This window comes from Papio anubis, chromosome 2 (genome assembly GCF_008728515.1).
Source record: "Papio anubis isolate 15944 chromosome 2, Panubis1.0, whole genome shotgun sequence".
In the NCBI taxonomy this organism is placed as follows: Eukaryota; Metazoa; Chordata; class Mammalia; order Primates; family Cercopithecidae; genus Papio; species Papio anubis.
The window spans coordinates 65,489,746-65,507,232 of NC_044977.1; the positions used below are offsets into that span (position 1 = coordinate 65,489,746).

General features: G+C 39.5%; 1 protein-coding gene across 4 annotated transcripts in view; it reads left to right on the forward strand.

Moving 5' to 3' along the window:
* Positions 1-650: 650 nt before the first annotated feature.
* CNTN3 (contactin 3) overlaps positions 651-17,487 on the forward strand; it is a 346,250-nt gene continuing 329,413 nt past the window's right edge. The window contains exon 1 of one of the 4 annotated variants that reach the window (XM_009200333.4): positions 651-728. The gene's annotated coding sequence lies outside the window, so the exon portion shown is untranslated. The other 3 variants (XM_017955288.3, XM_017955289.3, XM_017955287.3) reach the window with 3 other exon arrangements.

Sequence of the window (17,487 nt, forward strand, 5' to 3'; positions counted from 1 at the left end):
TAATAGATCCAGGTTGCTCTGGGGACTGCATGAACTAATTCATTTAAATAGCGCAGTCCACTGCCTGCTACATAGTGAGCCCTTAATAATTATCCGCTTTAATATTAAAATTGGCAATCTTTGCGCACTTATGGGAGCGCAGCTGCAGGAGGCTTTCCTAGAAGTGGAATTCCTGCCTTAACCCCGTGCTCCCCGGGCCCCAACTGTGTGGCACTAGGCCACCCAGAGATGACACGGTGACCGCCGCCCATCCTGCGCCGCCGCCCAGGGCCCTGCGGAGGCCGGACACACGTGGGTGCACGCGGCCGAGCACAGGGTGGCGCGGGGTCCGGCCGGCGCAGAGGCGCGAGGGGCGCCACAGACGCGAGGCACAGGACCCAGTTGGCTGCTCCGCTGCGCTCCCCGCCCCTCCCTCCTTCCAGTCCGCCCGGTCTCCCCTCCCTCCAGCTTCCGCGTCGGAACCGGAGCCGGAGCCGGAGCCGGAGTGGCGGAGGCGCAGGCAGCGCTCGCTGGGCGCCGGCAGCAGCCACAGCAGCCTGGCGCGTGGCGGCGGCGGCGGCGACAGCGGCTGGCGGGCTGGCGCCAGGGGCTGGGCTGGGAACCGTGCGGACGAGGGCGCTGCGGCGGCGGCGGCTTACGCGGGCGCGCACGGCGGCCCCCCGGGCCCGGACTAACGGCGGCGGCGGGTGGGCCAGCGGGGCGGGCGTCTGGCAAGCTGCAGAGACCAGGTAAGTCCAGCATGCCCGGTTCCTGGCGCTGGCCGGGCCACAGGGATGAGCCACCTGCCAGGGCAAACTTTACGCACTCGCTTCATGGCTCCTCAGCCCCAAAGTTTGTTTGCAGGGAAATGCACCCGACGGGTCAAGGAAAAAAGATGCTTCTCTCAGCTGACTTGATTTGGGAAGATTATTTTTCCCTTTCTGGGGCGAGGATTGGTTTCGGGTTGGGAAGACTGCATTCCCCAGCGGGAGCGCGGAAAATTGAGTGGTAGGTCCCCCGGGCTTGCTCTTTGCGCGGTGGATTTGACCAGTGAAAGTTGGGGGAAAAAAGTTGTGACTCGTAGGGATGCTGAGGAACAATTCCAGGTGCGTGATGCAGGATGTGGGAATGTGATACCTTTTTGCCGGAACCACCCCCCAGGCCCAGATTCCCAGGTCTGAGAAAGCTAGGGTGGAGGATTCTTTCATTAGCGATCAAGTTTTCTAAGCTGCATTTTCTTTCTACTCACAGATCAGCAGCTTGGGACTGAATTCCCCGTCGCGTTTATTTGCCAGGTTTACCCTGATGCGCTGTAGTCCGGGTTTCCTGAGCTCGGACCCTGGTTTCAGCTGTTTCTGTGTTCTCTGAGGAGCCCTGCAAAGCTAACCAAGCAGGTAACAGAATACCAGAAAGAGAAAACCAGGAAGTGCCAACCGGGCACCCGAGTCATAGCACCATCAGGAATTTTTTTTTTTTTTTGGTCGCGTGAAATGAACGAACAGCTTCTGGGCTCTGCTTGTGCAAAGCTCCGTACAGCTCTCCAATCCGTATGTCCTTCCCTGTATTGCATTTGCTTATTGATTTACAGCAAGGAGATGTGCCCAGAGGAATTATTTAATAACAAATGGTGCCCGCTATGGTAAGGACAGCAAACCTCCTTTCAGAGGCAAAGAAGGGGGAAGAGCTCTGGGAAAGGGGTAGCCAGTCTGTTCACCTCAACCCAAGATGCGGGGAAACAGAGCTAGAAAAAGCAACAGACAAGGAGGGAGTGATGTGCAGGAGGGAGGTCAGAAACCCCAGCTCATATGGTGAGTAGGTAAATCCAGAAATAATTTAAAAATGATTAAGCAAGAATAACTGAAAAAACAAAAGTAGGAAGACTGTACGTGCTGTGGTTTCTGTCTACCCCCACAGAGATGAATATCACACTAGCTGAAAAAGAATCCTGATCTGTAAATAGATTAAAAACAGGAATTAATCAGAACAATGAGTCAGAGCCCTTCAGAGATTGAAAGGAGGAGTAATTGCTTTTGAAAGAGCTTATATCTCATATCAAGTCAAATGTGTTAATTTTGCTTTGCTAGATGTGTTTACTAACAGTAAACTGACTTTGGCTGCAGTAACCTGGCATCTTGGTTCATGGTTTTAACCATTTGTGGGTCATGGGACTAGGGAGGAAGTTGCCTGCAGGTTAAGATTCATACCAATTTGTTCAACATTTGTAAGATGCCTAATACGTGCATGTCATTGGTTGCAGTGGGACAGGTTCTTGTGAATGTTCATTAAAGAAATCTGATCGGGTTCAGCCTCACTAAATGGAAGGATGCTTGCTTGCAAATAGTAAAGAGTGGGGTCAGGAATTATTGATCTTTGAATGCTTGCTTGAAATTAGTTGAGAGTCAACATGTGATTTGAGGACCCCCAAAATGATCAGTGCCCACCAGGGAAATATAGCAAATTGCTGTACATTTTTATAAGATGAATAGTGAGGCTGAATGCATGCAAGTGGCCCTCCTGTCTAAAAGTAGGATAGCCGAGACACCGAGTGGCTAATTGATATGCAGGGTAATCGATTCAGGCTGTGGCTGCCACAGACAATAACATTCAGCCTCATGTCCTCCTCACTGTCTGGATGTCATTAATGTCAGCCCGAAGACATGAAGGTGTTAAGTTCATTTCTCCAGGAGAATTCTAACTTTTAAATATCCTTCACAACACAACCAGATAGCCCAAGTGTACCTTAAAATGGCAACAAAGCATTTAGTAGGAGCAAAGTGCTGAGCAGTTTCAAGTAGAGCAAAGATTAGCTGTGGACAACGAGCTGTAGCCTTTCCTTTGCTGATTTATGTTCAATTTTATCACTGTCACATTTCATATATGCCTAGTTATTACAAACTAATAGCCTCTTTGCTCTGCTTGCAAAATATGCATCTTTCTCTTTTACAAGTTCCTAACTCCTTCTCACATATTCAGTACACATCTTCCAGCTTTGTTTTTACTGCATAATTTAAGTGTCCAACTTGAAGTTCTCATTAACTCTTAATATGGTTCATGCTGAAATAGTATATAGATATAATTGCCCCTTGTAAACTGCCAGATATGTGTATCACTATATTGTGGCAATGCTACAAAACAGAGAAGCTTTGACTGGTTTCCAATCACCATTTAGTAAGTTGTTAGCGGTAAAAATTATGTTAATTTTATGAAGTGGAATATATTCAGATGGCAGGAGGATTTATTGATGCTGTGCATGCTTGCCTACTGTCTCTGATTTAGTTGTCACCACCAGTCTGCCTTAAGCTTTCTTACCTTAGCAAAGTACTTTGTCTCTATGAAGGTGAGCATCTTTAAGGTGCTCACTTGTAGTTTTTAATATGCACACATGCATATGTGTATAATTTTAACATGTATATATAATTAATCACTTAATGCTGGTGGACTATTTCCTTTCTTATGCTTGATAAAAGTGCAATGGAGAATATCATTGTTGCAAAGATGGTTGGCAAGAGAATATGGGGCCATGGAACAGTTTAAGATAGAACATTTCTTTGAAATTGAGGGGTGACAGATCTCAGTCTCATATCCAATTTGTATAAACATTTCAGAAATGGTTCAAGTGTTGTAAATGGTTTTTATCTTATAGTCTCCCCTGCACTCATCTCTTAAACACAGTGGGACATTTCTTTGGAAAATTTGCTGCAGGAGAAATGCAGTCCCTGGTTGAAACTTTGTATGCCAAGTTTCAATCCATAGTACATTTTTATTTTCCGCCTTTTAAGTACATGTTATAAACAAGAAATAAGGGTTTGTAATAGAAGTGCTGGCAGAACTTTATAGCATTTCAAACAGCTTTGCTACTTGGAATGTAAATATTTGTAGAATCTTTACTGCACAAGAACCTGCCTTGCAAAGAATGAGGAAAAATGACTTTTATTAAGTAGGATAAAATAATTCAGTGAGTTTGCATATTTCTTGTTGCAGACATATTGGCATTTGAAGAAATAGATTATCTGTGTTATAGTGATTCCATAGCACTCTCTTAGGTGCCTTTATAACTCAGCTTGTAAATTTTCTATGTTCTAAAGCAAGAGAACAATTTTGTCCCATTTGTTTTTTAAGTCCCTTGACTTTGATTACCTTTCAGATGTTAAGATACGAGATCCGTATTTCAAAACCGCTTGATTATATTACTAACAAATGAGGCTGTCAGTATACTGTTTTAATCGGGTAAATAATTCTTGACACCATCACAATACTTCAAGTACTTTTATTTTGGGGAACTAGTACAACTCAGACCTTATGTGTCCTTTTAGTTCTAACCCTGAAATATTTCTCACATTCGCCCACTTTCCTCCATGTTCACCCACATCCTCCTTGTCCAAGTCCCCATCTTCTCTCCTGGGATAGCTACATTGGCTTCCTTGGTTCCTTTCGTACTTCTTCCCCCAAATCATCCTGCATAGCAGCCAAGACAGTTTTTTTTTTTTTTTTTTTTTTAATGTAAGTTAAATTAGTCCTCATCTACTCAGAATGCTTAAATGGCTTTCCATTGCACTCAGAATAAAATCCAAACTATTAAATATTACCTGCAAGGTTGCGTAGGATTTAAACACTTCTGTCTCTTCGACAATTCCTAGCAAGCTTTTTGGAACAAGGGTTTCTTAGGCCCTTTTTCATTTCTGAAGATTTGTTGAGCTCTTTCCTATCTTAGGGATCATTCTGTTCTTTTGCCGAGTAACCCTGTACAGCTCTAACCCCCAAACACACATACTCACACATGTGCACACACACACAAACTCACAGGGTTGACTTTTTTTTTTTTTTTCCTTTTCGACAGGGTCTCACTCTGTCACCCAGGCTGGAGTGCAGTGATGTGATCATGGTTCACTGGAACCTTGACCTCCCGGGCTCGAGTGATTCTCCCACCTCAGCCTCCTAAGTAGCTGGGACTACAGGCACACACCACCATGCCCTGGCTAATTTTTGGATTTTGTGTAGAGATGGGATTTCCCCATGTTGCCAAAGCTAGTCTTGGACTCCTAGACTCAAATGATCTGCCCACCTCAACCTCCCAAAGTGCTGAGATTACAGGTGTGAGCCATTGAGTCTGGCCCACATAGAGTTTTTGACTGCTACTCATCCCTTAGGCCACAGTGTAAATATCATTTGCTTAGAGAGAGCTCTCTGATTTCCTTCCTCCCCTGAATGAGGACACCTCTGATAGGCTCTTTATGTTCATTTCCTTGGTAGTACTTAGTATAACTTGAAACTGTACATTTCCTTACCTGATTGTATGTTTATATTCTGTAATTACCTTGTAAGCAGTTACCACATCTATTTTACGCACTACTACAAAGCAGCTTCTGTCAAAGTGTCTGGTTCACTGTGGAGTTTGATAAACCTATGAGAACTAAGCTTGTTGGTCTGCTGAGTTTGCCATATGTAACCAAAGATCCTGTCAAGAAGGTACATATTCAGCAGAAGTCTGCAGCTGACTTTGACAGTATTCTTCCTGTTAATTGCCCATGATCTCGTACATCTCTTGGACAGCTGCTACTTCAAACCAAAGTTGTCCAAAATGGAAGTATTATTTTTCCTTGCAATCTGTTTCCTAAGAGTTTAGGTGGTCTGTTCTTTCTTTAGCTATCATTGTGGTCATCAGGGCATCTGGAGTCAGTAGTCTTTGTCACCATCTTCTCCCTTTGCCGTTGTAACCAGTCCACTGATTACAAATACAAGAATGTTCATTCAAGCAGTGTGCCAGGCTGGGTTCTAAGTACTTCTTACCTAATGCAGGAGATTAAGAAATGACTTTCTCCTCACTCTCTTTCTTGTTCCAATCTATCTGACGTGCAGTACTATATTAATCCATGAGGCTGACCCCTTAGGTCATTGGACACCCACTGCATGGAGAAAAATATGCTACTGATGCAGCCTGTCTATATGTGACTTCTCCCTAATTCTCCCCTGATACTTAACACTGCAACTATAATGCATGGGTCTTCTAAAACTTCCTTGAAGACTCAACATGGCCCTTTTGGCTTCAATGTTCTTGCATGTGCTTGGAACACCCATGAATTCCACCCCACTCTCCTTATTCCCGTGTTGACTCATTTCCACCCTCAATTCATTGTTGTTTCTTTCAGGAAAGGTCTTTACTTCCAAGTCTACCATTTGTCAAGGTAATACCCAACCTAGCCATTCCTCCAGGTAGCCTTGACTGTCCTCCTAGACTAGGTTTGACCTCTATGCTGTCTACAATCAACCATGTAAATTTTGTTTCTTCTTTAGGGGGTAAATGCATTCAAATTTAATTAATATTGTAAAATTGTTTAATATCTGGTTTTCCTGGTAGTCTGTTGATGGAGTAGCATGTAAATGTTAAGACTTTAGTGAATATTTCTGGAATGATAGAAAGTCTAACCTTTTTAATTGGCATGAAGTTCTGCTACGGTTATAGTGGGGCTTCTTTTTCTAGGGCTAAAATTTATTTTAGTGTATAATTTAAAGATTTTATTTTATTTTGCACAGTTTCTAAGTGACAAGTCATTAGTTGACAACAGGTGAACATCTTGATGTGATCTGAATTTAGAAAATTTTGTGATAAATGTATGCTCTACAGGAAGCATAAGTCAAAGGTTGTAAGCACTGAGAACTGGTCCTTGAAGTAATGACCTTATTTTAGTGCAAGGAAGTGATGGGAAGTTCTCAAAATTCATTGTTTTATTAGAGCAAAACATTAGCACATGAAAGAAATAGCTAAATGACTGCATCACAACAAATCAAAAGCACATCTTCCTAAACCATAAATAATTACTTAAAAATGGGGAAAATTTTGTAGGCATTAAACAGTCTCACCAGTCGTCCTTCAAAGAGGAAGCCCCTGTAATAGAGCTGAGAATACTCTATTTCACTTGCACTGTTTCTCAACTTCTGCTGTTTCTGCAGAAACGTTAACTGGGGTTCTACTGAAATAATGGCGATACCTTAGCCCTTACAAGATTTTCTGAATCATCTCTGGGGTACAGCTTGCTAATCTGCATTTGTTAACTTTTTATTTTAAAGTAATTTGAAACTTACAGAGAGTTGTAAAAAATAGTACAAATTGTTCTGTATAGTCTTCAGCCAGCTTCCCTGTATGGTAACATTGTATATCTCTGTGCTGCAATATCAGAACCAGGAAATTGACATTGGTACATTACTGTTAACTAGACTGCAGACCTTAATCAGTTGTCATTATTTTTTTAAACCTGATTTCATGAATATGTGTATAGCTCTACATGGTTTTATCCTATGTAAATGTTCATGTTTCTAGGATTTTAACTTAAAGAACAAATGTCCTGAGAGGTGACATTTCCATGTCAGCATACACTAATGTGATAATTTTGCAACTGTATTCTAGCATTGAAAAATTCCACTTCCATGAATCTTTTTCCATGCAAATATTTGTCTTGTTCTTAAATATCATGAAGTCCTTTACCTTGCCGATGCCTGTATCGAAATGGAAGTCTTGGGATTTTATAAGCCAGGACATGACATTTGGGTGATTCTCTGTGTCTTTGGTTTGGGAATCTGTGTTGACTTCCCCAGGCTACATTTGAAAAGTTCTGCAGATAGCAAATATGTTTGTTTATCATTGTGATCAGACTTGGATAGGATTTTGATGCCACCAGGGCAGGGCCCCAACTGAATGCTTCATGCAGGTTCTAACTCAATCGCAGTTCATTTTATTTCTTGCATAGAAATAGTCACCCTTTAAAATAACTTAATGCATTGCAGAAGATGGTAATGACACTTTTCAGGCAATTAAAATCAACCCGAACAATATAGCTAGTGATCTAGTCTGATGCCTGCTACTCACTTGGTCTGGCCGCCTCCCTGAATGTAAAGTAGCTGAAAGTTGCTGATTACCAATTACTAATTCCGGTGAATATTCTGAAAGCTCTGGAATACAGATAAGGCATATTTGTACCAAAGTCAGCTGTATGTGACTGCACCTCCCTCACCCCTGTGCATTCCCATCACCTAAGAAGCTTTCACATTTATATATACTAGGCAGGTTAATTTTTCTCTTCTTACTAGGGCTTCTATTTATTTTAAATAAAACCAATCAAAAGCATTGTGCATGGGTTGTATGGTTTTGAAATGTGAGCCATGCAGGCCCAAGTTTCTCCTTTTATTCATTGGAGTAAATACAATTTTTTCTTCATATGTAATGTGGAGATATACGTGTTTCTATTTAGTGCTAATTTATTGGGCTGTTGTTTCATTAGTGTTAAGCAGCAGTTGCCCTATGAAATTAAGTCTGTAAACTTTAGTGGCAACATTAGTTTTTAAAAAGAACAAAAGAGTCTTAATATATGGGTTTTGTTATATTGTGAAACAAACCATGCATTCTGTGAAGATGCTTACAAGTGGAGGGTGTATTTCCATATAATGGGACATTCTGGAATACAGTCAATATCCTTTTTAATCTGATAGTGCCATAATTGTCTGTTGCTTTAAATATTTCTGTGTTATGACTTGCTTGGAAAATATCTTTTGTCATTTTTCTAGAGTTAGGGCATTTTTTCTGAGTCTTGACTTTTTATTATTCTGTTTTTATAATACGATTATTTCTGTCATTCTTCTTCCTACCATAGTTTGACCTTCTAATAACCCACCCCTCCCATTCACACATACATGCTTTCACATGTGTGCACATAAACACACACACACACACCCCCACACAGACATACACACAAAATGCACAAGACATAGATTAGGATAGGGGATAGAGTTAATCCCAAATCATAAAATTGTAAGGGATGAATTACAGACATCTTGTAAGCATTCAAGCAGAAGAGATTAAAATCAAATGATGGGGAGGCATTTTAGATTGTATATAGGATTAATATGCCCCTGTTTTTAAAGTTACTCAATCTCTTCCTCCTCTGCTTCTTCTTCCTCCATCTTTTTATCTGCCTCTCTGTATCTGTCTCCTTCCTCTTTTCCTTTTTTTAGTGTTCTTGTTTGGTTTTGGTTGCATTTATGAATGGACTCTTCTATACTGACCCATAGTGGCTAAATGCTTTCAATGGTCTCTAGTGGAAAGCTTATATATGTTTATTCACACATTTTTTGTTGAGGGGAGAGGGCAGGATGGGAATAGGGGATATAAAATGTCTTGAGTTTGCTATTTAGAGAAAAATAACTTCAGAAAAAGATAAAGACACACATCAGGCCTATAACAGACTGGCCGCAAGATGGTGGCCACAATACCTTCCTTGGCAGTTTGCATAGTGGCTCACTCTGACCTTCAAGCAATGGAGTCCATTTCCCTTTCCCTTAAATCTGAGTTAGCCTATTGAATTTGAAAAATAAAGTGTGGCTCAAGTGATGTTATTGTGAATTCTGCTCCTTAGCCTGGGAGCTTCTATTGTTGCACACTGAGCCTGCCCTGTGGAGAAGTCCAGGCAAGCCTCCTTGAGAAAAACAGGTCACATAGAGATAGCTAGTAGCCAATAGCTGGCCAGTAGCCAAAATTGGTAGTCAGTCATGTGAGCGAGGCCATCAGTCCCAATTAAGCTATCACATGGCTCATGTTACACGAGTGACTCCAGGAAAAACTACCAAACTAAATGCTCAGCTGAGCTTAGGCAAAATTCAAAATCATCAGAGAATAAATAATTTGTTTAAGCTATTTATTTTTGGGGGTGGTTTATGCAGCAATAATACACACAAACTTTAAAAAAATTAATATAATTTTAATTGAGAAATATATATTTATTGTATACAACGTGATGTCTTAAAATATGTATACATTGTAGAATGAATAAATTGACCTAATTAACATACATTATATCGCATATTTATCGTTTTTTGTATGGTGAAAATGCTTAAAATCTATTCTCTTAGTGATTTTCAAGTATACATTATTATTAATTATAATAACCATGTTGTATAATAGATCCCTTGAACTTATTCTTCTTATCTAACAGAAGTTCTGTATCCTTTGACCAACATCTCCCTAAACCTCCCTCCCCACCCCCTGGTAACCACCATTTTATTCTCTGCTTCTATGAGTTCAGCTTTTTTAGATTCCATATAAGTGAGGTCAAGTGGTATTTATGTTTATTTGTCTGGCTTATTTTACTTTACAGAATGTCCTTCCAATCCATACTGTCACAATTGAAATAATTTCATTCCTTTTTGATGGCTGCATAATATTCCATTATGTGTATATACCACATTTTATTCATCAATTGTTGGACACTTAGATTCGTTGAATATCTTGGCTATTGTGAATAATGCTGCGATCAACATGGGAGTGCAGATATCTCTGACATACTGATTTCGTTTCCTTTGAATATATGCCCAGTAGTCCTATTGCTAGTTCCCATGGTAGTTATATTTTTAATTATTTGAGGACCCTCCATACTGATTTCTGTAGTGGTTACAGCAATTTACATTCCCTCTGTCAGTGTGCAAGGGTTCTCCACATCGTCATCAACATTTACCTTTTGTCTTTGTGATACTACCTGTTCTAGTGAGTGTAAGGTGATAGCTCATTATGATTTTAATTTCTTGGATGATTGGTGAGGTTGAACACCTTTTCATATACCTGTTTGCTAATTCTGTGTATTCTTTTGATAAATGTTTTTTCTGATCTTTGCCTATTTTAAAATTAGGTTATTTGTTTTCTTGCTATTGAGTTGTTTGAGTTCCTTATACATTCTGAATATTAACCTCTTACAGATGTATGGTTTGCAGATATTTTCTCTAGTTCATGGATCATCTCTTCTTCCTGTTGATTCTTTCCTTGGCTGTGCAGAAGCTTTTTAGATTGAATTGAGCTCATTTAATTGTTTTCACTTTTGTTGCCTGTGCTTTTGGGGTTATATCCAAAAAATCATTGCCTAGACCACTGTCATGGAACGTTTCCCCTGTGTTTCCTTCTAGTAGTTTTATGGTTTCAGGTCTTATGTTTAAGCCTTTAATTCATTTTGAGTTGATTTTTGTAAATGGTGTGAGATAAAGGTTTAATTTCATTCTTCTGCATAAATCTAGTTGTCCCAACACCATGTATTGAAGAGACTGTCCCTTCTTCATTATGTGTTCTTGGCAATTTCGTCAAAATCACTTGACTGTAACTGCATGGATTTATTTCTTGACTCTCTGTTCTGTTCTGATGGGATATGCGGTCTGTTTTGATGCCAGCACCATGCTGTTTTGATTGCTGTGCTTTGCAGCATATTTTGAAGTTAGGTAGTGTGATGCCTCCAGCTTGTTCTTTTTGCTCAAGATTGCTTTGGTTATTGAGGGTCTTTTGTGATTCCATATAAATTTTAGGATTTTTTTTTTCTATTTCTGTGAGAAATGTCTTTGGAATTTTGATAGGACTTGCACTGAATCTGTAGATTGCTTTGTGTGATATGGACATTTTAATAATATTAATTCTTCCAGTCCGTAAACATAGAATATCTTTCCATTTATTTGTATCTTCTTCCATTTCAAACTCATTATTCTAAAAACAGTACTTAAAAAAAGTAAGTAACTGCTTAAAGATGTGAGATATCTTTTTTGTTGTTGTATGAATGTAACAGCTTTTGCTTTGATAACAATTCAAAACTCTCAGTGGCTTCTAGCAAGCATTACTCATCTGCTTGCATGAGAGCCATGGGTCAGCTTTGGATTGGCATGGCTTTTCCATATTGTGCATAGGCTATGTGGCTTATTCTTCTGGGATCCAGGTTGAAGGGACAGTTTTGTAGTGGATACTGTGGTGCCCAATCGAGGCCTACTATTTAAGGCCCACATATCTATCCACCATCTGACTGGAATATCAGCTGCCATGTAGCTGACATCTTCACTCCCCACTGGGAATTTCCTTTGCCTTAGGAGAACTGTGTCAGCCAAGGTTGTGCTTCCTCTGGGTAGTGGTCCATAATCAGTGACTGACTGTTGCAAAGGCACAAAGACGGGAGTTGCCTTAATTTGGACAACTCTGTACGTGTAATTTATATACACGTGACTAAGAATATATTTTGTGTGTTTGAGATCAAGAGAGGTAGCCAAGAGGGGCCATCCCAGCCCTGGAACACCATATAAGGATCAGCTGAGACCTCAGCTGCAAATACTTTAAGTTTTAGGGTCCTCCTCTGACTTTACAGTAGTAGTTTCTTTGAAGAGCACTCCTCAATAAATACCTTCTTCACCTCAGATTTTGTCTTTAAGGAGCCCAAGTTAAGAATGATCCTTATCTGGGATATTTTCTTCACATTAGTGAGGGCAGAAACACAAGAGACTTAGCTAGACCATGCAATTGCATTCAAAACTTTGGTAGCACTGGTCATATGTCAAGTTTTCTCACATTTCATGGCTGGAAGTCACAGGACTAATTAAGGAAGGGGAGGTAAGCAAGTGCTTACAAACAGTAGTATAGTTTATATATATATTCTACCTCTCTTGACCTCATACACACAAAATATACTCTTAGTCACATGTACACAAATTACATCCACACCCTTAACAAGAACTATGCCCCCAAAAGTTCTTATCTAATCATGTAATCTGGCTGGAAGTCTGAGATTTTATTATAGTCTCTATAGCTTATGGCAGAAGTGGAAAAAACTAAACCAAACCACTAAGGCTGAGAGTGAATAATGAATATTTGTGAACAAAAATACCGTTTACCCACATGAATTAGCTGTTACCACAATAATTCTGTGTAGACACAATCCCCCCCTCCCAAATTTCAATAGTCTAAAATAACATATGTTTATATATCTCTCACTCTGTCACATTGACTAGGGTGGCTCTGCCAGACTAAGTTTTGTTTGGTATTTTTTTTTTTTTTTTTTGAGCCCAGGTCTTGCTCTGTGGCCTGGGCTGGGGTACAGTGGTGCAATCATGGCTTACTGCAGCCTTGAACTCTTAGGCTCAAGGCTCAAGTGATCCTCGCACCTTAGCCTCCCAAGTAGCTGGGACTACAGCCATGCGCCATCATGCCTGGCTAATTTTTAATTTTTTGTAGAAACAGAGTCTCACTGTGGGAAGTGAGACTATGGGAAACATAGTGAGACTCTACTTCCAGGCTGGTCTCAAACTCCAGGCCCTGAAATGATCCTCTTGTCTCAAGCCTCCCAAAGTACTGAAATTATAGGCATGTGCCACCATGCCTGGCCTGTTCATATTTTTGTGGGTCAGCTGGGAGTTGGCTTATCTAGGCTGGGCTGGTATGGGTTACTTTGCTTAATCTTCAGGACTGTTTGACTCTGTTTCCATATGTCTCGTGGTAGAACTGATTCTGAAGGAGAAGCTCCCTGATGGAAATTATTCTCATGCCAATTGCAGGGATGCAAAGAGATAAGAGGCAAACACACAAGGTCTTTTAAGATCTTGTATTGCTACTGGACTATTACCACTTCTGCCTCATACTGTTGGCCATAACAACAAAAAAAAAACATAGCCAAACCCAAGTCAAGGTTGGGAAATTATCCTCTGCCTCTTTAGTGGGAGGAACTGCAGAGTCACATGACCAAAGGCATAAATAAAAAAATGGGTGAAGAATTTGGGCCAATAATGCAATCTGTCATACCACCAAACCTCATATCCATTAAGCATTGTAAATGTCCTCTAGTTTTTAGTTGCCTTTCAAATTAGAAACAGGAAATGTAAACTGCCACTTTATTGCCTATGAATGAATTATAGCTCTAATTACTGCCTAAGTGAAGGAGCCCTTTGTGAGACCCAATAACACGTGGAGTTGGGAAATATAATGAAATTCTCCAAGAGTGTACTGTTCAATTAAAAGATCTCAGATATGTATTTGGAAATGTAGTGAAGAGTATCAGTTAGTTTTGTCCAGTAGTAATCTGTATGCATCTTATTCCATGTAATCTCTGTCTGCCACTTGATAGTTTCTTACCTTGGGCAAATTAACTGCCTTCTCTAGGTCTCAGTTTCTTCACCTGTAAAGTTGGAATAATGGTTTCTACTGTATAAATCTATTGTAAGGAATCCATAAGATAAGGCGAGGCCCTTAGCAAAACTCAGTAGATGCTACTTATTGAGCTTTGCAGTTAGGTTACTGTTGTTGTCTTTATTATTCACTACTTGTGACTTACATATATATAAATATATGACATACATATATTGTATATATAAATATATGACATACATATATTTTATATATAAATATGACATACATATATTGTATATATAAATATATATGATATACATATATTTATATATGCAACACTAACCTAGTAAGAGATATGCTGTATGCTAAAAGAACAGAGAGTTGGGAAGAATTAAAGGAAACTGAGGTAGAACGATCAAGGAAGGCTTCATATGAATGTAGGATTGATGACTCCTCCAGATTTGAAGAGTTGGAAGTCAAAGTACAGAATTTCTGGTTGAAAAAATCTGGCCTGGCACGCTCTTAAACCCACAGATCACTTCCATGGTTGGAGTTGAGAGTGTGTTTTAGCAGCTACTTGGTGAATTTTAGTTGCTATAGTGAAAGGCCGTGATTTGGGTAGTGTTGACTACTCGAATGTTATTAGAGTGTGAAGGTAAATCTGAGGTCATGGCCTGTTTTGAATCTAAAGTAATAGACTGCACAATGCGGGGATGGATCTGGGTGAATTATCTCTGTAGACAGCTTTTAACTTTCATTCAAAAAATCTTATAAAGCACGTCTTAAAATGCATTTTACCAGTGAGACTAAAAAGATTTATAGAGTGCCTCAGGTCAAATAACAGGTTAATGACCTAACCAGAAATGAAACCCATATTTCCCATGTCCAGAAGTAGTGCATTTTTCATTCTAGAACAGCTTCCACTTAGAAGAGAAATTTATGTAACTGTAAATGGGAACTATTGCTTTCTCCTCCATAGTGATTGTGAGTGAATTTTTCTACTGATCTCAGACCCCAAGTTGGTCCCACTTTTCTCTACATTTATAGGATTTCATCTATAGGGCTGAAATTGAGTTTACTTTTCAGGACCTCTTTCAACTCCCCTATTCACCTTAAACCTTTTTCTTCCTTTCTTTCCAAGGCTGTCCCTCTTTCTCTGCTCTTTAGGTCAGAGAGCCCTTGATTGTCCCACTCTTCTTATCCCACATATGATTAATTCATTTTTCCCCCTCTTTTTTCTCCCTCACTTGTAAAGAGAGAAACATGGAGATAAATAAAAAACTGTCATCAACCAACTGTACTTTCCTTTTCATTAAAAAGAAAATACCCATCTTAAAAAGATCATACCCATCCTTTTTAAGGTTCAACATAATGTTCTCTCTTCATGTCTCTTTAGTCCCATCAGCATTACGTAAAGATCTAGACCCGTCTATCCAATTGTTGGCCTTATTGCTATTGAGAAATCATTGGGAATCATTACTTCCCTCTGGGAGGGTATATTTTCTCTGCCCCATTGATGTTGGAAGGCTTGGTCAGGTGACTTGCCTTGACTGATGCAATATGAACAGTTCACATTCAGTTAATCATTTCCCACAGAGGCTTTGGTGGCCTGTACATGGTTTCTTGTATCCTATTACTGCCTGAGTATTACCTATCACTGCCTGAACTCTGCCTCCTGTCAGGTCAGTGACAGCATTAGATCCTCATAGGAGTGCAAACCCTTTTGTGAATTGTGTATGTGAGGGATCTACATGTGGCATGGTCCTTATGAGAATCTAATGCCTGATGATCTGAGTTGGAGCAGTTTCATCCCCAAACTATCCCTGGCCCCCACCTGGTTCATGGAAAAATAGTCTTTCACGAAACTGGTCCCTGGTGCCAAAAAGGTTGGGGAGTGTTGACATGGGTCATTCTTACTCATCTACCAAGTTTCACATTAAATGACACTTTCTTGAACAGATGACACTGTTTTGCTCTGCTTTTCTTTATCACTCATTACTCTTATTTCATGTCTGTTTTCCAAATTGAGCAGTATGAAAGCAGGAAACTTGTATTTCTTGGCTACCCCTGTATCCCAGTGCCTGGCACAGAGTAGGTTCCCTGAATTACTGAACAATTTAGATAAAATCCATAAATAACCTAGAAACCACTCATGATCTTTCCCTGCTTGAATTCTTGTAACCATTTATATAGTTCAGATTTTTAGCATCACTCAATGTGGATTAAATTATGTGTTAAATATTATGCTAACCACATCATTCAATCCTTACAACAAATTAGCAGTGTAGCTACCTTTCTTATGATGCTTTTCATATTGTTTCAATATAGTTATTTCTAGATTTTAAAAATATCTCTACATCTAAATGTTAACTCTTTGTTATGATAGTAATTATTATACTGTATTATATTTGCCTTTTACGTGCCTGAATACCTGTCTAAACTGCGAAATTTCTCTGAGTGCTGGTCACCTGTGCTAAGCATACTACCTGGATCTTACTAGACAATTCATACATATTTGATGACTAAATAATCATATTTAAGCTCACATTAAATGGTTGATATTACTAGAATTAATTTTATCTTAGTGCCTTATATGTAGTAGATGTTTCAGGAAGTATTTTTCATTGATTTTTTTTATAGAATTAGTATGAATTGTTTACTATATTAAAGGACACAGTAACTTTCAGTATAACTTAAAATCACATTATATTGGATTTTACCGTAAATTTATTGGTTATCTATGGCTTGGGCCAGGGAAGTCAAGACTGCAGTGAGCTGCGATCATGCCACTGCTCTCAGCCTGGACCACAGAGTGAAACCCTGTCGCAAAAAAATAAAAATAATTTTAAAAAAATTTACTTTATTACCTACAATTCTCTGTGGGTTTGGAGCTTGAACAACATTCTTCAAAGACATCTCATCTTTGATCCATGTGGTGTTGGTTGCTATAGCTTAACTGGGGCTGGAGAATCCAAGATGTCTTCACTTACAAGATTGGTGCCTCAGGTGGGGCAACCGAAATGGCTGGGATCTCGATGGCTTGCTGTCTCTCACTTATCATCATCTAGCTTTCCAGGTTTGCTTTCTTTTCTCTTATATTCCAAGAGGGGGAAAATGGAAGCTGGAAAATCTCTTTAAGGTCTAAGTCTGGAACTGGCAGAGCATCACCTCTCCTACTTTCTGTTGGTTAAAGCATGTCATAAGGCAAGTCTGCAATCAAGAGTAGGAGAAACAGACTGTACTCTTGCTGGGGAGGAGCAACATGATGTACATCATTAAAAGGAATTGTAGACTCTCATCTTTATAATCTTCCACTCTAAGGAACTACTTGAGCCCACATATTTTCTGTGTTTTACTCTAGAAGCTTCCAAGATACACGTAATTGATGTGGGTAGTAGAAAGTTTTACATCTGAAGTCTGTTGATTTATTGAAAGTGAACATGACTTGTAAAATTTGAAGAAATTTTTTAAGCTCCTAACTGACTTTTCCTATTTCCTTCATCATTATCACATTTATTTTTAGTATTGCTAGAGTTATCTAATTTTTATGATTAAGAACAATAAACAGAGATTTATCTTGATGAGTGAATTAGAAGTGTTACCTG